Here is a 24,241-nt window from a genome sequence, read left to right on the forward strand (position 1 = left end):
TATTTTAGTCAAAAACACACAGTGAGAGTAAGAGAAAAAAAGCTTCAAAGAAAACATGGGATGAAATCATTTTGGAACTTGTAATCTATAATATGTCAGTCCCTCTTTTTATCCTGGGCCATAATAAACAACAAAGCCCTTTACTTTCCATCCTCAGCACATTGACAATGTGGTTTGAGACTTTGATTTGGATTATGGGTTGCAATAGCTGTACTTTGAAAACACAGTCACCTATCACCGAGATTCTCTGCTGATAGAAAAGTGTTGGTGACAACCATACTTCAAAAGCTAACTTCATTTATTTGAACATCACTAATTCAAAATCTGTGAAATTCAGTCTGATTTGAGGTTTACATTTAATATGATTATAATCAAAAACTGTATTAAGCACATTTCTAACACAAACAAGATTGGAAGAAGAATGTTTAGAATAATTCTTCCAAAATTATACTGTGTGAATTCACTTATATGACATTCTAAAAAAGGCCAAACCATAGAGAAGTAAAACAGAATGGGGGTTGCTGGGGGTTAGGGATGGGGGAAAAGATCTGACAGCCTTCAAGAGGAAGGAATTCTTTGGGGTTTTAGAGTTGTTCTGTATCCTGTTTATTTTGGTGGTTACAAGAATCTATGCATGTGAACTTTATTAAGCACATTTCTAACACAAACAAGATTGGAAGAAGAAGATTAGAAGATGAAATATTTCAAGAGTAGTCACTGTAAAAACAATTAATGTACTATTCACAAGTGTCATATATATTTAATACAACAAGGACAGTGGGGTCTCTAATAAAGTCCCTGAATATCTGAGAAAACATAATAGGCTTTCTTTTATAGCTATAGTATGATAATTTATTATTAATTGACATATATAGTTAGTTAAATATATCTATGTATATACTTGCCATACATACTACAAGAAATTACCAGGTTTTGAAGAATTGGACATCAAAAAACATTATCTAAACATAATTGAACCTTCTTTTCCTTGTATATTTGTGTTTTAAATTTACCTATAGTAAAAATGTTGATGTTAAGTTCTACGAACTATAACACATGCATAGATTCTTGTAACCACCAAAATAAACAGGATACAGAACAACTCTAAAACCCCAAAGAATTCCTGTCTCTTGAAGGTTGTCAGATGTTTTCCCCCATCCCTAACCCCCATCAACCACTGTTCTCTTTTACTTCTCTATGGTTTTGCCTTTTTTAGAACGTCATATAAATGAATTCATACAGTATAATTTTTGAATCTGCCTTCTTTCACTTAGCACGATTCCTCTGAGATTCATCCATATTGTTGCATACATCTTCTTTTGAGGATTCTCTCAGTAGTACTTCACAGCCTCTCAGGCCATTAATATCAAAAACATTTATATATAAAGTGACAAACATGTGGAAAGTATAAGAGGTAAGATGTAGTTAGTTCTGTGTCACAATGCAGTTTCCTTGAGTTAAATAAGATTGCCATATCAGCTAGCTTGTTTGCCATTTGTTTCTTTCTAATAAAAATGTCACATAGAAAAACAATGGTAGTTATTTGACTGCATATTGGGCCTCTGCTCAATGATTTTCAAGGCTTTCCCATTGCCTGTCAACTGAAGGCCAAACTCCTTCTCAACCAAAGTTCTCGCAGAACATTTTTTTCAATCTTATCTCTACCAACTCCCTCAAGTAACCTACTTTCAACCAAACTGGGCTATTCCTTCCTCCCTGATGTTCTTCTCAGCTTTGCAACATTGTGCCGACACAGTCTTCAAGGACCTGTTCAAATGCCACCTTCTATGAATATATGCAGTCTTTTCTAATTCCTCCTTTCTTTCCTCAAGGCTGCCCCTAACTGGGTTTCATCTCCAGCTCACACACATAGCATGCTGGGGTACTCTCCTTTGGCACTACTGGTACCTTGCCTTGAGGTAAAGGATCTATGATCCTGTCTCATCACCTCCTTCTCCCATTCCCTCTACTTCTTCCCCACCACCAGCCCCAATAGATGGTGTGCCCCTTCTGGGAAAAGCCCCGTCTTTCTCATCTTTGCAAGCACAGAGCACACAGCGTAGCATCTTCGATTATTATTAATGTGACACTAAAGAGGCATATTACAAATAAATGTCTGGCCCTGGAAGATATGACAGAGGAAAAACCAGACATCTGAAAACTGACTGAAAAAGAAAATATAGCAGTTGTGACTATGATGCTACTAGGAAAATATTTCGTAGTCTATTCCTGGGACAACAACCATATGACAGCAGTTTCTGAATGAAAATTTTGAAATTGTAAAAAATTGCAAACTACTGGTGTTTCATCTTCTGTTAAATAGAAACACTATACAGTTAAGATTGCAGTCTCTCTAGAGGCCACACATGCCATCTCAATGAAATAAAACCGTTTTCCTTGCTAAAGTGACTCATGGAAGCTGGTTCACCCAAGGATCAGAAAGATGGGTTACACTTCAGATTCTGAAACACCACTTAGCAACTGGTTACCTGTAACACAGTGAGTCATCATCATCTCGCGATCCTGCATGTGATTGGACCTCCCCAACTGGTTCACAAACACTGTGCAGGCAGGACTCACATCCTAGGCTTCGTTTCATCTTGGGTGGTGTCCATTGATTCCCTCCCTGTCCCCACCTCCTCCTACCATGTCCATCACCCACATGTACACACTTCACAGAAGAGATACAGCGAATCTCAAAACCACCCCAACTCTTTAGGCATTTGAGCATCTGAAGTACAGTCCCAATCATTTCCCCATTTCCTAAAGTTACAGTCAGCCCCACAAGGGTGGTACACGCTTCCTCCAGCTCCTCCTCTCTGTCAGGTTCAAGATTTTGGCAATTTTTAGCTTGGCACTTGTAAAAGGATGGCAACAGTCCTCTCACAAAACCAACAGTAAGGCCAGGCTTGGTAGCTCACATCTGTAATCCTAGCACTATGGGAGGCCAAGGCAGGAGGATCACTTGAGGCCAGGTGTCCAAGACCGGCCTGGGCAACAGAGTGAGACTCCATCTCTACAAAAAAACTAAAAATTAGCTGGATGTGGTGGTGCATGCCTATAGTCCCAGCTACTTGAGAGGCTGAGGTGGGAGGATCATTTGAACCCAGGAATTCAAGGCTGCAGTGAGTCATGATAGCACCACTGCATTCCAGCCTGGGCAACACAGAAAAACCCTATCTCTAACATTAATTAATTAAAGCAGCAATAGTCAGGGGGACAAAAGAACAAGGTTCTCATTCCAGTTCCACCTCTATCCAGACATATGGCCTCGTAGAAGTCTCCAGACTGCTCTGGGCTTTGGCTTCCTTGTCTGTAAACTGACAGGTTGTATTAGATGTATCAGATATCTTTGCCACATTCCAGTTCTGATACATTGTTGTTCTAACCTTGGTGCACTCTTACATCCCTAAGGGGCAGTTCGAGTCTATATTTGGACTTGCTTTTCATCCCTGCCTGGTTTCCCCTCTAGACAAAGCTCAGTCCAAAGAGTATGCTCTGGGCTTTCTTTTTCTCTTATCTAGCCTTTGCTTGAAATAGGCAAACAGGTATGCTCTATTTGGATAGCCCCACAGAGAAATCTTTGGAGTAGATAATAGGACAGAAAGAAAAATTCTGTTTCATTTTGTCTGGTTTCTAATGATTTCCAACTTAGAAAATTGATGACACGATGGAAGTCTCATCAATATTGCACACACATAGCTCTCGGGAACTGCAGATTCCAGTGTTCACGGACCATCAATATCTCAGCTGTTAATAGATAATAAAAATTATTAGATCTTGAATTTATATTCGACTGTTCACATAGCTGGGGCTCTCATGAATAACTACTCTCTCTAGCACTCAAGTCCTTCCCTGGGGGTGAATGAGCCACTGGGGAGGATTCATTCACTCCCAAAGGAGCTTCTGGGGAGCTGCCATACTCATGCCCCCATGAGGGAGCGCCAGGCCCCTTTCCTAGCATCCCCTGTGAGGAAGTCAGAGTTCCTGGAGTTTGAGAGAGTGGGGGCTGGTGGTGCACAGGCACATAAGCCAGTCAAACGGCCATGGACAACAAGAGGCCCTTTCTCTCCATACCTCAAACCTTCAAGCCTCACCCATCCAAGAAAGAGTTCCTACTTTTTGATATACCATAGAGTGGCTCGACCTTGGCCAAATCACTTACTCTCCCTGGACTCAGAATGTTTCAATAAATGTATAAGATTTATAAGTTCAACCACAAGTGTCCATAATCAGAGTGTTGAGAAGAAAGTCATATGCTAAATCTTCTGTTTCTCTTTCTCTCCGAGGACCTTTCAAAAATCCATCCTCAGTAGTTATAGTGCAAAGTGCTGCATCTTCAGACTTCTACAATCCTTTAAAATAAATGAAAGAAAGGGTTCTGATGATACACAAACCTTCATAGAAGTGTAGCTATTTTGGTTAAGGAAGGCATACTCTATGCCAAATGCTGTCAGTACACTATCTCATTTGCTTCTCAAAAAAGCTGCCACAATACTGTAAATTTGAGTATTTTAGGTATGAGGAACATCTCTAAAAGTAATAATAATAATAGCTAACATTTGTTGAGTATTTACTCAATTACTGCTATAATTTGAATGTATGTGTTTCTCCCAAATTCATGGGTTAGAACCTAAGACCCAATGCGATAGTATTAAGCGGCCTTTAGGAAGTGATTCATGAACACTTGACTTTCATGAATGGATTTGGTGCTGTTATAAAAGAAGGGGGCACTTGAGGTATCTTATGTGAGGATGCCCCGAGGAGGTGCCATCGATGGGACAGACCTCACCAGACACTGAATCTACTGGTGCCATGGTCTTGGACCTCGCAGACTCCAGAGCTGTGCAAAATAAATTTCTACTGTTTATAAATTACTCATTTTGTGGCATTTTGTTATAGCAGCCTGAAAAGACTGAGACAATTACTAAGTGGTTGGATGCATTAAATCATTTAATCCTGACAACAGACCTATAAGGTGAATTAGTTCTGTTATTATCCCCTTTTATAGATGAGAAAACTAAGCACAGAGAAGCTAAGTAATTTGCTGAAATTCCACAGCTAGCAAGTATTCCAAGTGGTCCAGATCCAGGGCCTATCCTCTTAACCACTAAGCTCCATCTGATCAGTGAGGGGAAGAGAAGGGCTGGCAGATTCAGCAAATACAAATACGAGATATCCAATTAAATTTGCATTTCAGATAAAAACAATGGATAATTTTAAATACAAGAATCTCCAATGTAACATTTGGAAAACACTTAGGCTGAGAAAATTATCTGCTGTTTATCCAAAATTAAAGTTTGTTGGACAGCCTATATTTATTTTTTTTTTTTTTTTTTTTTTTTTTTTTTGAGACAGGGTCTTACTCTGTTGCCCAGACTGGACTGGAGTGCAGTGGTGTCATCATAGCTCACTGTAGCCTTGAACTCTTGGGCTCAAGTGATCATCCCATCTCAGACTCCCTAGTAGCTGGGACTGCAGGTGCACACCACCAAGCCTGGCTATTTCTAAAAACAATTATTTGTAGAGACAGGATACTGCCATGCTGCCCAGGCTGATCTTGAACTCCTGGGCTCAAGCAATTGGTTCCACCTTAGCCTCCCAAAGTGCTGGGATTATAAGCATGAGCCCGCCGGGCCAGCAATGTTTTCTAAGTATTTAAAGATCCCAGTTAGGAATAGGACTGAGCGTAGGGTAAGGAGAAAACGCAGAATGGCAATAGATAATCGTTAGCAAGGGGATTCTTAACCCCCTAATTCCCCTGTAACAAATGGGCCACAGTCCCACCATGAACCAGGAAGATGACATTTATGTTTCTGCTCATAGGACATGTTTGAATATTTACTCAAAACATACTTAGGTTCTAGGACCACTATGGTAAACTGCTGGAATTTTTTACAAGTCCTCTGTCTTAGAACATTTTGGTGGCTTCCCTTTTAATACTAAGTGATGTATGTGATTCAGATAAGTTTGTCTGTATTCCCATAAGTCTTGACATCACAGAAGTGAATCAGCAGAAAACCGCCATCTTTAACACATTTCCTATTCACTGACAATCATCCTGGATATAGTGCTCAGTGTACGACAAAAGCTTTCTCTCCCTTCTTAGGACAAAACATTTTATGGGAAGAAGAGAATCTTGGCAGAATCCCAGTGTTCAAAATGAAGATAACAGTGTACAGATTTGGCCCATTGCAGGAAAAGAAGAATTTCACCCAGAGGCCTGATGCTTTAACCCACAGTCGGACTTGCCAGTTGAGGAGAGTGACATTTAGTGAGCCTTCCTCTGCAGGGGGATTCAACTCCTGGCTCCCCCACTTAATAGCTCTGTGGTCTTCTGTAAGGTATTTAACCCTTCTGTTTTCTCGTCTCTAAAATAAAAACAGTAATAGAAGCTACCTTGCAGCTTTGGAAGGAATTAATGATCTAGTCCATGTACAGTGCTTTAAGCAAAGTGCCTGGCCTGTATAAACACTCAATGAATGTCATTACTGTTGTTATGATTGGTCATTTGACTCCCACCAATGTGCCCTCTCACTGGCCCCTTTGTAGAAAAACATACTCTGCCCTTGGGTCAGGTCCCTTTAGATAATTTAACTGCATTCATTCTCAGAGTGACCAGGAGGGTTGGCAAGAGCAGTTGTCATATAACTGGATTCATGGTATGTAAATATGCCTATAACTAGACCGCAGTGTTCTTAGGGAGTTCTCAAGTCATGGTTTGTGTATATCTTTTTAAAAATCCAATTTGCACACATATTTAAACATTTAAGACCTTATAGACTATTGAAAGAAACAGTATTTTTTAAAGAAAAGCTTATTTGTTCATGAGGCGGTTTGTTAGTAAGTATTTAGCAAATAGATTTAGTATGAAAGTAGTCTTCATCTCCTTGTCCCTTAATTAAATATTTACACTTTTCCAAACTAGTTAAATGAGACTTAAAATCGGATCTTAAGGCAAAAACAACTCACTGCCTTTAATATCACTATTTAAAATGCTAATTACATCGCAGATAAAAAGAATTAAAACTTTTGTAGCTTAAAAATAAATGGAATTCCAGAGTCAATATCATATAAATAGGTGCCCATCTGGTCAACCTTAGGATTGCCAAGTTTCTTCTCTCTCAATTGTTTCCTTGTTAACAAGAGTTTAAACAGCTCCCTCTTGTGGTCTAAAAAGCCATTGGCAATCCAGAGCTAGGTTAACTTATCTGTCGTTTTATTTGCTGCAGATTGATTTACTGCATTATATATTGTGTATTTGCTACAGCAGTGGAGGAGAAGAACAGTAACAGAGGACAGGGATGAATGTAGTTGCCTGTGGGGTTAATATGGACACAGCTCTAATGTTTCATTCAAAATGTCACTCTGGGATCGTGTTTATGCTGCTTGTCATTCGGGAACTGTATTTCTTAAAATGAAAGAATGATCTTTGGCCACGGCAGCTTATTAAGTGAATGTTTGCCTGCCTTGATTGATTGAGCTGCAAAATGCTCAGAAATCCTGATACCCAATCTACCTATTTTCAGCTGAAAAGCTTCAGATCCAAAAAGGTGTAAATGAAAAGTCCCCTTCATTGACATCTCATTTACATGTTCAGGTAAACTTTCTCATAGCTCCTGAGACTCTGCTTTCATTTGTTCATTTTCGGAGCAGCCATTACAAACATGACACTGTGCTAGACGCTGCAGACACAACAGCAAACAAAAAGACCCGGCCCCAAGGTGTCCACAGTCTAGTGGGAAGACGAGCATTAGACAGTTACTCTAACAGTTGTGTTGGTAAATGCAATAAATGTTGGTGTTAGGTGTGGCAATCACTGCCAATGAAAATAACAGGAAGATTTAACACAGACGAGAACATCGGAGGTGGCCTCCCTGAGAAATGACAGAGCGGGAATTTGCCAGGTCAAGGAAGAGTAGGAAAGTAAGTAGAAAAACATCACATATACCAACGTTGAGGACAAGGAAAAGCTTGACTCTAGGAGGAACTGGAAGAACAAAATGGAGCTGCAGAGGTGCCCAGAGAGGGCAGGGGATGGTGTCAGGCACAAGCCAGTTCACACTAGGCCTTGTGGACCACGTGCAGGCTGTGAGCACTATCCCAAATGCACTGGGAACTCATGACATGTTTCAAGTATGTGACTAACTAGTATAATCTGCTTTGTTGTAACAGTCCCGCCAGCCACATAAGTAGACAGGAGGAGACAGAAGCAGGAACAGAAGTGAGGACATGGATCAAAAGACAAAGCAGCCTTCAAGCAGGAATTACTGCCCGTGGAGGGAGCGAGACTTTAGATAGATTTGAAGATGACATTGACAGGATTTGGTCATGAGATAAAAGAAGCGGTGAGGGAAAAGGAGGTTTAAAGATGAATTCCAACACAGCAAAGACCATGAACTATCTTTGATGACAGACAAAAGAATATGGATCAATCTCACAACTGATGTTTAATTAAGAAGCCAGGCAAGACCAAGAGTGGTGGCTCACATCTGTAATCCAAGCACTTTGGGAGGCAACGCAGGCAGATCACTTGAGCCCAGGAGTTCAAGACCAGCCTGGGCAACATAGCAAAACTCCATCTTTACAAAAAACACAAAAGATGAGTCAGGCATGGTGGTGCACACCTGTAATCCCAGCTACTCAGGAGGCTGAGGTGGGAGGATCGCTTGAGCCTGGGAGGCAGATGCTGCCAGTGAGCCGTGATTGCATTGCTGCACCCTGGCCTGGGTGACAAAGTGAGACCCTGTCTCAAAAAAAAAAAAAAAAAAAAAAAAAAAATTCATAGAGGAATGCATCCTGTAGTTTCCACTGTCTCCCTTCTGAGAAGTTGCCAGGTTCTCTTTTGTACAAGTCTGCCTTCCAAAATCACAGCAAGGAGAACAAACATGAAAAAATCAAGGCCTAAGGTTTGAGTAGTAAGAGACAACCAACCAATGAAGAAATTTATGTTTAGTACCTTGGTTGTTCAAGGAACTGCTTAAGCTCTGAGCAGGAGAGAAAGGGAATGTACATTTCTAAGCATTCTATTGAAAGTAACATAACCTGAGCATTCTGGCCAAGAGATTAAGAGAAGTAAAAAAATCAGAATTAATATATTTTTTTTCCATAGAGATGCTTAATGTGAATATATGTTGAATAAACCTATGCCACACAAAACCATAAAAAATATTACTTTGAATTTCCTGCTTATTTCATGCCCATTGTATCACAAAGTTTTCAGTCACTGGTATGAAATCAAAATAGATTTTTCTGGCCCCAAAGCAGAAAGCATGTTCTGGTTAGGAAAAGAAACACCAGCCTCTAAAATTGTCTGAGAGTTAGAATGAGTTCGAATAAGGAGCCCACGCCTTTCAGCCGAGAAAAACCACATTTGAATGTGGGAGATCATTTGAGGACATTATTGGAGAATTTCCCATAGAATCATCTGACACAAAGCGGGGAAGAAAACATAATTTCCATATGAAACAGGAAACAAAATATGAGGAAGAGAACCAAGAGTTAAGAGTGCACTTAGGTGGCTTAATTTGGTAATTCATTTCAAAGATAGACAAAAGGAAAGTGTTTAAACAGAATTGCTTTATTTGTTCTGACAGCTCCCAGCCTGAATCAGAAATCTTTACCATCTCTATCCCATAAAGGGGAAATAATTCTTTTCTTTTGGGCAAGAAACAAATGTTTTCCCATTTGCTTTAGATGGGGTATTGAATTGACCATTTCAGATTTTGGTACATTTGTCTCATTCTTCATAATTAGACTTCAGAAAGAAAAGAAAAACAAGACTGAATCCTCAAAGAGAAGATAGAAAGATTCCCCAAGTCCAAGAGAGACAGATAAAATCATGACCCCATTTTACTTATAGCGTTTAACATCACAAGCTGTTGTGCAATTGCTGGTTTCCAAGCAGAATCCCAGAAGAGCAGATGTGAGACGGGGCGGACACAGTGGTGAGCCTCCCTTTCGGGAAGGCAGGCCCTCAGCTGCTGGGGGTGCTGGCAGCACTCTGGGAATCATTTTCCATCTAAAAGAGCCAAATCACTCAAGGTCACCCCCTCCTTCTGGGGGCAGCCTGTGTCCACTGAGTGGTGAAAGTGTGGTATCAAAGTCCAGCCCCCGCCACTTGAGAAAATTCAAAAAGGGTTTCAGTTTCAGCATTCCCCATAGGGTCAGCTGAGGCCTTTGCCAAGTTCATCATTACCACCCAACTTTTCCCTTGCACTTTCTTGCTTCCTTTCCTGCATATCCACAGGCATAAATCCAAAGAATGCTCCTTGATAAACTTCCTGCCTACTGGCCTCCATCTCAGAGTCCACTTTCCAGGGAACATTACCTGAGACACTACCAAACTGCAGTACTTTGTTTGTTTTCCTAAATGTAGAGGTGAGGGCTGGGTGCAGTGACTCACGCCTATAATCCCAGCACTTTGGGAGGCTGAGTTGGGTGGATCACTCCAGGTCAGAAATTTGAGACCAGCCTGGCCAACATGGTGAAACCCTGTCTCTACTAAAATATAAAAATTAGTTGGGTGTGGTGGCAAGCACCTGTAATTCTAACTACTAGGGAGGCTGAGGCAGGAGAATTGCTTGAACCCAGGAGGCGGAGGTTGCAGTGAGCCAAGATCACGCCACTGCGCTCCAGCCTGGGCGACAGAGCAAGACTCCGTCTCAAAATAAATAAATAAATAAATAAATTAATTGATTGATTTAATTAATGTATAGAGGTGAGGAATGGGAGAGTCTTAGTTCTGACTTCTAATCATCGTTTATCTTTCTTTTCTTTGGGGAATTTGAAGGGGTGAAATTACAAAAGGTTCCAGTTAGCAACATTCAGAATCAATCTCAAGTGATTACAAACCAAGGGAATCCTCAGGCAGGCTATAAATTAATCTCTAAAAAAATAAGGAATTCAAGAATATGATGCTGCCAACCTTCCTGAAATTCTCTCTTTCTCTTGCTGGGTGCTGAATTCTTCTGGCTCTCCTCCAACCTCTATGACCATCCATTTCCTTGTGCCTTTTATTGTATTTATTAATGCATAGTGAACAGTTGAAATGTATGCAGAAATCAGTGAAAACATTAACTGTGATATAGAACTATTAAAATTTTTCTTTCTTCCACATTTCTACAATGATGAAAATAAAAGAAGATGTAAGTAAAGCATTCACTTAACAAACGGCTATATAGTGAACACATTCTACATACCATAGATGGTTTAGAGTTGGAGAAAGAAAAAATGATAACAGACATTCCTGCCTTTAAGAAGCTTAACCTCTGGTGCAGAGTCTCAACCCTATCATATCCAACACTTATTTTTAAAACAAACACTTTGTAATACCTCCATTACAATTTTGATGTAAAATTCATAGGTATTACATAAAAATTTTAAAAAACCAATATAGTGCCCTAATTCTAGCATAAAACATAAAAAGAAAGCAAATTTGCTCCTGTGACCTGTTTCTACTCCTAACACTCAGACACCAAATGGGTGGGCTTTTTCCACACCAACAATCAATTCTCCAGCTCTCCCCATAATTGCTCGATGGGTTCTTCTTGTTTGCTGCACAGACAAAACCACTTCACTGAAACCATGGGATTTCAGTAAAGAAAGAATTTAATGAACTCCAGGCCAATCATGTGGGAGAATGGGAGTTATGATTCAATCTGTCTCCCCAAGGCCCATAGGTTAGGGTGGGCAGGGAACTAGGGAATGAGTGCTGCTGATTGGTTAAGGTTGCAGTTGCAGGGGTGTGGAAAACAGTCCTTGTATGCTGGGTCCGCCTCTGGGCTGGGGGCTGCAGGACCAGTTGAGTCATGAGTCATGAATCATGAGTCTGGGTAGGGTCAGTCTGAAAAACACCTCCAAAGACCAATCTAATGTTTATCTATAGGAACAATTGAGGAAAGTCACAAATCTTGTGACTTTGTAATGCCCCCAATTACAATTTTGATATAAAATTCATAGGCAATATAATTACCTAAAATTCTAAAAACCAGTATAATGCCCTAATACTAGTATAAAATATAAACAAAAAGAAAGTTTGTTACTATGATCTACAATATGACTCCTGAGTAGTAAGGATTATAGAAAGTATGCCCACATTTTAGCAGAATTCAAGCCCCTTCCATAATCTTAACCCTGTGGCTTTTCATTACTTTTACAAAAGCAGTCCCTGAACAATGTCTACCCAAACTACCTAGAGTAGGTGCAGATCTCATAGGTTAAGAACAGCATCCCACAAGACTGACCTGACTTCAAATGCCAATCACAAGTCTAGGCCATCCATACTTCTGACTGACTGGCTATAAAACGGGGATTCCCACAATGCTCTCCTCAGGTTCAAAAATTTGCTAGAAGGGCTTGGAAAACACATTACTTACATTAACTAGTTTATCATAAACAGTATTATAAAGAATACATATGAACAGCCGGATGAAGAACCTTGGCTTCCACAACCCTCCTTATCGTAACTCAAGCATTTCCTTCTACTGACTTCACATCTTTAGACAAAGCTTTAACTCTTTCAACCAATCGCCAATCAGAAAATCTTTGAATCCACTTATGACCTGTAAACAATCTCTGCTTCAAGATATTCTGCCTCTTTAGGCTGAACCAATGTACACGTTCGGTGTATTGAGTTATGATTTTACCTGCAATTCCTGTCTCCCTAAAATGTACAAAACCAAACTATAATCCAATTGCCTTGGGCAGACTTTCTCAGAACCTCTTGAGACTGCTCCCTGGGCCATGGTCACTCATCATATTGGCTCAGAATAAACCTCTTTATAATATTTTAAGAGTCTGATCTTTCCATTAACAACTGTATTTGGATATAAGGCCTTTAAAGAGGTAATTACATTAAAATGGGTTGGTAAGAGTGGGCCACAATCCTATATTACTGTTGTTCTTATAAGAAGAGGAGATTAAGGTCAGGTGTAGTGGCTCATGCCTGTAATCTCAGCACTTTGGGAAGTCGAGCGGCCAGATCACTTGAAGTCAGGAGTTCAAGACCAGCCTGGCCAGTATGGTGAAACCCCATTTCTACTAAATATACAAAAATTAGCCAGGCAAGGTGGCATACACCTGTAATCCCAGCCACTTGGGAGGCTGAGGCAGGAGAATTGCTCGAACCCAGGAGGTGGAGGCTGCAGTGAACCAAGGTTGTGCCACTGCACTCCAGCCTCGGTGACAGAGTGAGACTCTGTCCCAATTAAAAAAAAAAAAAGAAGAAGAAGAAGAAAAAAGGAGATTAAGACACAGAAAACACAGACAGAAGTATGACTATGTGAGGACATGATGAGAATATAACATCTGCAAGCCAAGGAGAAAGGCCTCAAAAGAAACCAAACCTGCTGATGACTAGTTCTTGGACTTCTAGCCTCTAAAATTGTGAGAAAATAAATTTCTGCTGCTTAAGCCACCCAGTCTGTGGTACTTTGTTATGGCAACCCTAGCCAAATACCATACACTCTGAGATGGGTGTTGGGAGGTCCCAGCAGCTCTGAATCTACTGATCAGGACTGTTAAATCTGAAAAGAAAAGGACTGAGAAGGAGTACTTGAGGGGAAGGAGAGGAGTAGGAGGGTGAATAGCCTTTGTGGTTAAGGAATTGCATGGCCTGCTCATTTAATTTAGCGTTGTGTTCAACATTTGAAAAAGCAAAGCACAATCCCCATAGAGTAGTCACTGTTAACAATAATGTCTGTGTTGAGGCAGTAAAAGAGAGCAATTGTGAGCAAATACCCAATTCCTAATTGCATTCTCAAAATGTAGTGTGTATAAAAATACACAAAAGAAATTATGCAAGTAAATGTCTAATATTTGCATGGTTAGCAAAAGATTGCTCCCAACAAAATGAGAGTAGAGGTGGGGAATGAGGTACACTTATTGTATAAATTAATAAGAATCCATCTGTTAGGACTTTTTTTTTTTTTTGAAACAGAGTCTCGCTCTGTTGCGCAGGCTGGAGTACAGTGGCGCAATCTCAGATCACCGCAACCTCCACTTCCTGGGTCCAAGTGATTCTCCTGCCTCAGTCTCCTGTGTAGCTGGGATTATAGGCATCTGCCACCATACCCAGCTAATTTTTTTGTATTTTAAGTCGAGATGGGGTTTCACCATGTTGGCCAGGCTGGTTTTGAACTTCTGACCTTAGATAATCCACCTGCCTCGGCATCCCAAAGTGCTGGGCTTATAGGCGTGTGTAAAGACATTTTTAATTTCTGCCTTCTGTTCTACCACATGTTCATTTTGATGCATTAGTCTGATGTTACTCTAGCCCATTAGATTGTCACTGCATTCTGCATATTTTCACCATCATTGCTGGTTCACAATATATCTGAGTTTAACAATTAAAAGCTTTCTTTCTTGCAATCATCTTTGGGGTAATTCCTCATTCCTTGTGACAGTACTATTGACATGATAGCCATGTTTACCCTGGTATGTAAAAAATCCATGCCAGCCACATGCCAAAGGGAGGAATTAAGAAGTGAGTGGAGTATCCCTTCTCGCTGTTGAAATTGCATATGAGCAAGGAGGATGTGAGTACTACATGAGCTGAAAGAAGAAAATATTTGCTCCACTGTTCTAATTTTGTACAGTAGCAATTAAATATTTATTAAGCTTTTATTATGTTCTGGTTTCTCCCAAACACTGCAGAAATACCAAAGAAATGATCACCTATTTGCAAAGACGAGACTAGTACATATGAAGTAATTGTTTAGAGCAATTGAGTGCTAAACTTAAAGATGCTGACCATAGGTCTGCCACGACTGTGGCAATCCATCCTTCAGCACTAAGAGCCAGCCCATCCATTCACCAAGGAGCATGTGAGAGAAGCATGGCCAGGTCTCTTCACGCTTATCTAACATTGAGATGGCACCTGCTCAAGTATATTACATCATCAGCAAGCACAGGGGCTTCAATCCTTGCTCCAGGGCTATCTTGGCTTTCCTGAGGGTATCCGTGTCAGCATTTTCCATGATTTTATTAATGAGTAATATCGCACATGGAGAGCAAGAGAGGTAGCTGTGAGACAGCATCCACAAGAAAGAATTCCAAACCCCAATTAGAGTGGCAAGAAGTAAATAGTTCCCCAGCCTGGTTTCTGGTTTCCATGGATGAAACCAAAATATGTTTAAAACCCAGACATTCAGGAAACAATTTTGCAGACAAGGAAGGAGGGGAAAAAAAACAGCTAGCAAGAAAAGAAATGCAAGCAAGAGGCCCAAGGAGACTTTCTGAGAGTCAACAGATTTAATGAGATCTCTTGTATGCGTATGACTAGACTTGCTAGCTTTTGCATACTGATGAGCCCTGTCAGATTATAACTCAGGTTAAATATATTTCTATTATTCCTCTTACAACACAGGGCTTTGGTCCCACGAAGTATTTTTGAGAGTCCTAGGGGATGGCTCCTATGTGCACAGAACAGGCCTCTCACGTTCTTCCATTTCACTTACTCACGGGCACTAGTTGCCTCACCAACAGCGTTGGTGCTGGTCTCTGTCTCTCCATGAAATCTGCAGTTTCCTGATGTTCCCGAAAAGAGAAACCCTGGAGGTTCTAAAACCTGGGGTCCCCACTGCACCAAAGTCATGTCATATTCCTCAAGGTAACAGGCAGAACGTTTTCATGCTGCTCATAAAGAGGTACCTGAGACTGGGAAGAAGAAGAGGTTTAATTGGACTTACAGTTCCACATGGCGGGGCAGGCCTCAGAATCATGGCAGGAGGAGAAAGGCACTTCTTACACGGTGGCAGCAAGAGAAAATGAGGAAGAAGCAAAAGTGGAAATCCCTGATAAACCCATCAGATCTTGTGAGACTTATTCAGTATCACCAGAATAGCATGGGAAAGAACAGCCCCCATGATTCAATTACCTCCCGCCAGATGCCTCACACAACATGCGGGAATTCTGGGAGATACAACTCAAGTTGCGATTTGAGTGGGGACACAACCAAACCGTATCAACGTTCTTTTCCTTTCTCTGGGTCATACCTTTTCTATTAGGAATAAACACAGTGCTCCCATGTCCCTGGGTCTCACAGAGCCCTTTCTGCAGCCCTTCTGCTTACCTGACTCAGAAAGGAGTTCATTCAAGAGGGCTGGAGAAACACTTAGGAGTCTTAGTAGCTGGTGCTTACATAGCACATATGTGCCATGTGTATGCTAAGTAGATTACATAAATTAACTCAAAACACCCCTGAGAAGCACTGAACTACTAACATCCCTGTTTTACAAATGAAATTTGGGTACAGGAGATTAAGCAACTTGTCTGAAGTTGCCACCAGCTACGATGTGGTAGAACTGGGACCTGACCCCAGGCCCTCTGGCTGTAGAATCTGTGCACTGAAACGCTACTGCTTAACAAATATCAATTCATTCCTTGGCATTCTTATTTTTCCCTTAGACTCTCCTCCCTCCACCAACAACATATACACAGAAACCACTCTCCTCCAGTCAAATACCCAATAAGAATAAATTTCTTGGTGTACTGATTCTAGCTTAGACCTTTACTACACGGACATCTTCCAAAGTTTATTTTTCCTAGCAATGTTTTTGTTTTTTGTGTTTTGTTTTTTAGAGACAGAGCATCACTCTGTCATTCAGGCTGGAGTGTAGTGGTGCAGTCATAGCTCACTGCAGCCTCAAACTCCTGGGCTCAAGTGATCCTCTCGCCTCAGTCTCCTGAGTAGCTGGGACTACAGACACACACCATTATGCCAGGCTAATTTTTTAAATTTTTGTAGCGATGGGGGTCTCACTTTGCTCCCCAGGCTGATCTCAAACTCCTGGACTATTCTCCCATTTCAGCCTTCCAAAGTGCTGGGATTACAGGTGTGAGCCACTGTGCCAACCTCAACGCAATTTAAAAACAATTCTGTCAATCCCCAAACATCATGCATTCAGCCATTAACACCCGCTTATAACTTGATTTATATGTCAGATTTCCTAGCTGTTCTCAGCGCTAGTTATCATAAAAGGACAGAAAAGTCCAAAATAGGGGCCACTATGCAGAATGTACAAACTATGGCAGGACTCTACAGTGGGGACTGATGGGAGGCAGTGGGAAGCGGCAACAAGGCACAGAGGAGGGGAAAGGCAGACAGGTGACAAAACAAACGTCCCAGTTTGTTTTCTACATGTGGCCAAGGGAGCAGTTGCTGTTATGACGCTATAGCCAAACCTGATTTTTTATTACCCCAAGTCCCTGGGCGTTAAAAATAAATAAGTCTGGCTGGGCGTGGTGGCTCATGCCTGTAATCCCAGCACTTTGGGAGGCTGACGGGGGTGGATCATGAGATCAGGAGTTCAAGACCAGCCTGGCCAAGATGGTGAAACCCTGTCTCTACTAAAAATACAAAAATTAATCAGGTGCAGTGGCACACACCTGTAATCCCAGCTACTCAGGAGGCAGGAGAATCACTTGAACTCAGGAGGTGGAGGTAGAAGCGAGCCGAGATCGCACCACTGCACTCCAGCCTGGGCAACAGAGCAAGACTCCGTCTCAAACAAAACAAAACAAAACAAAACAAAAAAACAGAAAAAAATAAAAAAAACAAGTCTACTTGATTCCTATCTTCCCCAGCCATCAAAATGCATCTCTCTCTTCCTAAGACAATTCCAAGGAATGCTTAAGTGAGAGTTCATAATTTCGCACACAATAATTTGCAAGCACCAGTCCAAAACGATCTCAGGTGCAGCTTCTATAAATGGTAAACTCTCAAGGCTTGCCAGCTGGAGGTGTGACCTGTAAGCAAACTGGTTATAAGAGCAATTCATTCTGTGAAAGATACTGTGCAATGACTTCTCTGAAATATATCCCACAGAATAAAAGGGCTTCTGTTTGTGCAGAAGCACAACTGACAATTGCATCCCAATAGAAACACTAAAAACAATCTAATAGAGATTTGAAAGAATCAGAACTCTCCTGAGAGCCTGGTGAATCCAGGTGCATGCTCTCGGCTTGTGCTCTGGGGCCCAAGAAGAAAAACTGGGCAGTAATTCAGGTTGAAGTTTTGCAGGGGGGAGGTGAGAGGCCCCTAGAGGGAGAGAAGCAGAGATGATGACCAGCAGAAGCATCCGCATCTGTGCAGCAATCAAAACAGTTGGATGGGGTTGGGTGCAGTGACTCACACCTGTCATCCCAGCACTTTGAGAAGCCAAGGCAGGAGGATCACATGAGGCCAAGAGTTCGAGACCAGCCTGGCCAACATGGCAAAACCTCGTCTCTACTAAAAATACAAAAATTAGCTGTATGTGGTGGCGTGCGCCTGTAATCACAGCTACTTGAGCTAACCAAGGCTGAGGCATGAGAATTGTTTGAACCTAGGAGATGGAGGTTGCAGTGAGGCAAGATCACACCACTGTACTCCAGCCTGGGCAGCAGAGAAAGACTCTGTCTCAAAAACCAAAACAAAAAAAAAAGTTGGATGGGAGTGAGCTGATGGCTATGTGGCAGGATCCCCTTTCTGCCAGGAGCAGGTCATCATTTCATGACCTCTGCTTCCCTTTGATGACTTTTATTCCTCTCCCTACAAACACTTCTACCTCTGCCTGGCATTCGAGGCATTCCCGCCTACTGTCCAATAGGCCAGGATTGACAGACACTAAATCAACCTCGTGACACCATGACATTAACCGTGGGGCTCCTGAGATGAAATCAGGAGACAACTTTGTTTTCTCACTTGGCCATTTGAATCCTTCTTTTGGGCTGGTTCTTCCTCTACTGTTCAGATAAAAACTAAGATGAATCACTTAGCTCTTAGTCACTCTCAAATAACAAAAAGTGTTCCGATGATGTCATCATTAAAAATTAGTCTCGGTTCAGTGATGAATATGTCCAGTCCAATGCAATAAGTAAAACTGTAATCTTCATTAAAAGTTGAAGTCTTCCCTCTCAGCTAAACCCTGCATAGGAACAGGAAGCTTGTGGCTTCTCTCTCATTTCTGACTTTCCACTCCCACAACTGGACACCCCCTCACTTAGGTGCTTCTGGCTCCCAGGGACTGAATGCTCCAAAAATCCTCTTCAACCATTCTAATTGATACCAGACACTTTGATGCCTTTCATGTGGGCAATGAAGTAAGAGTTGCAAAACTGGCTTTGACCCCCTAAATCATTGATTCACTCAACCAATTCATTAAAATATCCGTTTGACTTTTTGATTTAATAATTATTTATTAAATATCTGCTGTATGCCGAACACTGTGCTAGCTACTGCAAGAAGACACACTCCCTACCATCCAAAAAATTTCCCTGTGGTTCACATGAGAAAAGATGTACACAATTAGACCCCAATACCATGTATACTGAGGGCCCTATTGTTAATGAGGACAGTGTTAACAATAAATCCGCAAAGGTAATTGTCCTTTCCACTGGGGAGTATTAGAGATGACTTTACAAAAAAGTAGGATTTGGGTTTTGTTTTGTTTTGTTTTGTTTTGTTGAGACGGTGTCTTGCTCTGTCACCCAGGCTGGAGTGCAGTGGCTCGATCTCGGCTCACTGCAACCTCCACCTCCAGGATTCAAGCGATTCTCCTGACTCAGCCTCCTGAGTAGCTGAGATTACAGGCACCCACCTGGCTAATTTTCGTATTTATAGTAGAGATGGGGTTTTGCCCTGTTGGCTGGACTGGACTTGGCCCGACTTCAGGTGATCTGCCCACCTTGGCCTCCCAAAGTAGGTTACAGAGGTGAGCAACTGCACCCGGCCTGGAAGTGGGATTTGAACTTGAATCTTAAAGGCTGTGTAACAATAGCTCAATCGATGTTTTACATGCATATTATTACTTAACCTCTGTAACAACCTTATGAGGTAGGTACTATTATTATCTGCAGTTACAGATAAGAAAATTAAAGCATAGCAATATCAAGTAACACGTCCAAGTTCACATAAGTGGGAAGTGAAGTATCAGAGATTCAAGTCTAGAGCATGGGAGAATTTTCCAGAATAAGAGGTAGAGGCGGAAAGTGTTATAAACCAGGAAACAAAGCGAAGAAAGATACAGAATGGTCATGGTGTGGATTAACATAACATCCCATTCTGACATAAGGGAATAATCTCAGGAGGCCTGCTACTGCTTAACAGGCCGATGGAAGATGACTTGACGAATTAGATGAGGCAGTTTGGACGCAGTCATCTCCAAAGTGAGTAGCCATTAAGCACCTTTCACAGAAGAGCACAGTAGGTTCTGCTTCCATCTGTGTTCTCCCACTTCCCCTAGTGCTAACCGCGTGAGATTTTCTTAAACTCAGCCCTGTCTTCATTTCACCTCTTTATTTCTTTATTTTGGCAGCAGGATTTGATCTGACCACTCCTATATGAGGAGAGTCTCTATCTGCACAGTTCATCTTTGTTACTTTCCTTTTCTGTAACTCAGATAAATAAAAAAGCCCATCAAAAGTCTCCAGTAGGGGGCTGGGCACAGCGGCTCACACCGGTAATCTCAGCACTTTGGGAGGCTGAGGCAGGTGAATCACTTGAGCCCAGGAGTTCGAGACTAGCCTGGCCAACATGGTGAAACCCAGTCTCTACTAAAAATACAAAAATTAGCCAAGCATGGTGGTGCGTCCCTGTAATCCCAGCTACTCAGAAGGCTGAGGCAAGAGAATTGCCTGAAGTCGGGAGGCAGAGGTTGCAGTGAGCCGAGGTTGATAGCACCATCACACGACAGCCTGAGCGACAGAGCGAAGACTGTCTCAAAAAAAAAAAAAAAAAAAAAAAAAAGGCTTCCCAGTAGAGAAGCCTGCTTGAGTTTCATCTTTTAGTGTGTTTGGGGGGCTGGCTGCAAAAAGGAAGACGCCTAAGAGAGGAAGAAGAGTAGTCAATACTAACGGACAAAGAAGCTGGATGACCTGGAGGATAGAGCTGTCAAAATGGAAGAAAAATTCATTTACGTGCTCAGGAAAGACAATTGCGTATGATTTTCAGTGGGCCTTAGGAAGTGTGATCTAAACCGCCATTTTGCCACAAGGATGCCTTTTTTTTTTTTTTTTTGTATTTTTTAAATTGTATATTGCCTATTGCTATGTTTGTTGATTTATAGAGTGATGTCCTTATACAATGATGAAAACTAATGGTTTTTCTTCAAAAATCAACTTCAAAGTGTTGCTCCTTCATCTTTCCTGCATGAGCATTCCCCCTCTAAGTCAATGTCTACCCATATATGCTTTTAATCCTGAAAAATAGTCAAATGCATCACTAATTTTGAGTATCTAGTAATTCCCCCCAACTCCGATGTATTTGAATAGAATCCCTTACTACTACTTTTTTTTTTTTAATTAGAAAGAAACAAATAAAACAACAAACAACAAGGGCAATGAGATAGCTGGAGAGAGAATGAGTTAAAACTTCAAAACTTGAGTGTGCAGGCTGTTCGTGGGTCTGTCCCTGTCCCTGTAATTCCTGTAGGGGTTCCTATAACTTCTGTCAGTGAAGTACAACAGGGAATTCTGAAAGCATTAGACATAAAATACTTGATATTTTTCCGTGTGGTTTTCACTACTTCTCAGAGTAGGTACGGTCTCAAATTTTGGATTATCTCTTCAGGCTTTTTTTAAAAAATAACTTTTGAAACCCTGTTTGTGATTTCTGAAAAGAGCAGCAAATGTTTCAAGTAAAAAAAGAAAAAAAAAAAGCACATGAGATGCCAATCTAAGAGATTCACAGTGAGGTGCTGATGAGTTCTGTAAAAATTGTGTTCAATTCTGTTTCACCTGTGAGTTCCTGTACTGTTTTCTTTTCGTAATCACAATTATTATCCTGTAGCCACATGACAGGAAATGCTGTTATAGATGACAACAAACACAAGCAGCATCTGGGCCACAGATTAGATTATAATAAAAGCCTTTGTGCTTGGCAAGAGAAAAATAATGGGTAATACAACACTATAATCCTATTTTTCATGCATTAGATACCTATAAATGGCATATCTTGAATATAAGCTGTTGCTGTGAAACTTTAAATGTTTAAGATTTAAAAAGTGAACAAATCAGAGCTTATCATTTCAAGTCTCAATTTTGTGCTTTTCCCACAAAAATATACTCTAGGTTTCCAGAAAGTTCTCTAGAATTTCTGTTAATGGACGTCCAAAAGGTACCTGAGTTACATGCCCTGGCCTTTTTTTTTTTTTTTTTTTTTTTTTTTTTTTTTTTTGTGTCAGAGTTTCATTCTTGTTGCCCAGGCTGGAATGCAGTGGCGCTATCTCGGCTCACTGCAATCTCCGTCTCCTGGGTTCAAGGTATCCTCCTGCCTCAGCCTCCCCAGTTGCTGGCATCACAGGCGCGCACCACCACACCCGGCTAATTTTTGTATTTTTTTGGTTGACACGGGGGTTTCACCATGTTGGCCAGGCTGTTCTCGAACTCCTGACCTGAAGTGATCCTCCCGCCTCGACGTTCCAAAGTGCTGGGATTATAGGCGTGAGCCATCGTGCCCGGCCTCCCTGGCTTCTTATTTCACCTTTATAAATAGGCGTGGCCTATTGAAGACTGCACAGATACAACTGTGTACCAGAAAGTGTGACTGCAGAATTTTCTCTTCCAGAAACTGCAATGGAGCCCTCCTGTGGCTAATTTAATCCGGCCAATTTTCCTTGATCTAAGCAGAAAATCATATAAAGAAGCAGCTGTAGCTGCCGCCATCGCCTGAGGGGAGCGAGAAAAGGCCGGGGCGACCAGGGAGAAAACGCAGAGTCGCCACCGGAGAGAAGCCAACTCCCCAGCAGCAGCAGCCGCCGCCGGAGAGGCCTGCCCACCCATTCGCGTGTCCACCTGCCCCGTTCACAATGCAGCCTGCTTCTGCAAAGTGGTGCGATCGAAGGGACTATGTCTTCATTGAATTTTGTGTTGAAGATATAAGGATGTTAATGTAAATTTTGAAAAATCCAACCTTACATTCAGTTGTCTTGGAGAAAGTGATAATTTTAAGCACTTAAATGAAATTGATCTTTTTTACTGTATTGATCCAAATGATTCCAAGCATAAAAGAATGGACAGATCAATTTTGTATTGTTTACAAACAGGAGAATCTGGCCAGTCATGGCCAAAGTTAACAAAAGAAAGGGCAAAGCTGAATTGTCTTAGTGTGGACTTGAATAATTGGAAAGACTGGGAAGATGGTTCAGATGAAGACAGGTCTAATTTTGATAGTTTCTCCGAGATGATGAACAACATGGGTGGTGATGAGGATGTAGATTTACCAGAAGTAGATGAAGCAAATGATGATTCACAAGACAGTGATGATGAAAAATGCCAGATCTGGAGTAAGAAATATTGTCATTACCTGGATTTTGAGAAAGAAAATAACTTCTCTCCAAGATTTCATAATTGAGAGAATTCCTGAGTTGATAACCCTAAAGGCAGATGCTGTATTTGCCTACTTTAACCCGTTTTTCAACCTGTTTATTTTTTAAAACGCTTCACTAAGGGTTGATATGTACCATTTTACGTCAGCTAAGGCAATAACCTTATGCGTGAACATTTCCCAGACTTTAGTGAAACTCTTGAGGTCCTAGGCAACTGATGCAGCAGTTGTGATAAATAAAAACATTTCACCTAAGTCTCCTTTTCTTCATAACATAGATACTGACATGATAGGAAGCTCTCAGCTTAGGTAAAGAGAACAAAATTTTAGTTTATAGGAGAGAGAATGACATTACTCCCCATATCATAGGGAGTGCACACCCCCCCTGTGATATTATTCGTAATATTCAGGGAGGGAGAGGATGACATTAGTCTCCATATCGCAGGGTGCGTACGTTCCTCTGTGATATTGTTCGAAATATCCGGGGGGGAGAAGATAATATTACCCCCCATACAGGAGGGGTGTACACCCCCCTGTGATATTGTTCATAATATTCAGGAAGGGAGAGGATGGCATTACTCTCAATATCGCAGGGGATGTACCCCTCCCCCCGTGATATTGTTCATAATATCCAGGGAGGGGAAAGATGATATTACTCCCAATATCGTAAACACCCTGTGTGTATGCCTTCTGTAACATTTTTCGTAATATCCTGTGGGAGGAGAGGATGATATAACTCCCAATATCGAAGGGGGTGTACACGCCCCTATGATATTGTTCATAATATCCAGAGAAGGAGAGGATGATATTTCTGCCAATATCGCAGGGGGTGCCAATATCAAGAAAAGGAGAGGATGATGTTACTCCCAATGTTGCAGAGGGTGTACAGCCCCTTGTGATATTATTTGTAAAGAGCAAGGGAGGGTAAGATGATAC

General features: G+C 41.3%; 1 pseudogene; it reads left to right on the forward strand.

The window, feature by feature from the left end:
* Positions 1-22,787: 22,787 nt before the first annotated feature.
* LOC126954491 (prostaglandin E synthase 3-like) lies at positions 22,788-23,627 on the forward strand (annotated as a pseudogene).
* The last annotated feature ends 614 nt before the right edge of the window (positions 23,628-24,241 follow it).

This window comes from Macaca thibetana, chromosome 5 (assembly GCF_024542745.1).
Source record: "Macaca thibetana thibetana isolate TM-01 chromosome 5, ASM2454274v1, whole genome shotgun sequence".
NCBI classification, from domain to species: domain Eukaryota; kingdom Metazoa; phylum Chordata; class Mammalia; order Primates; family Cercopithecidae; genus Macaca; species Macaca thibetana.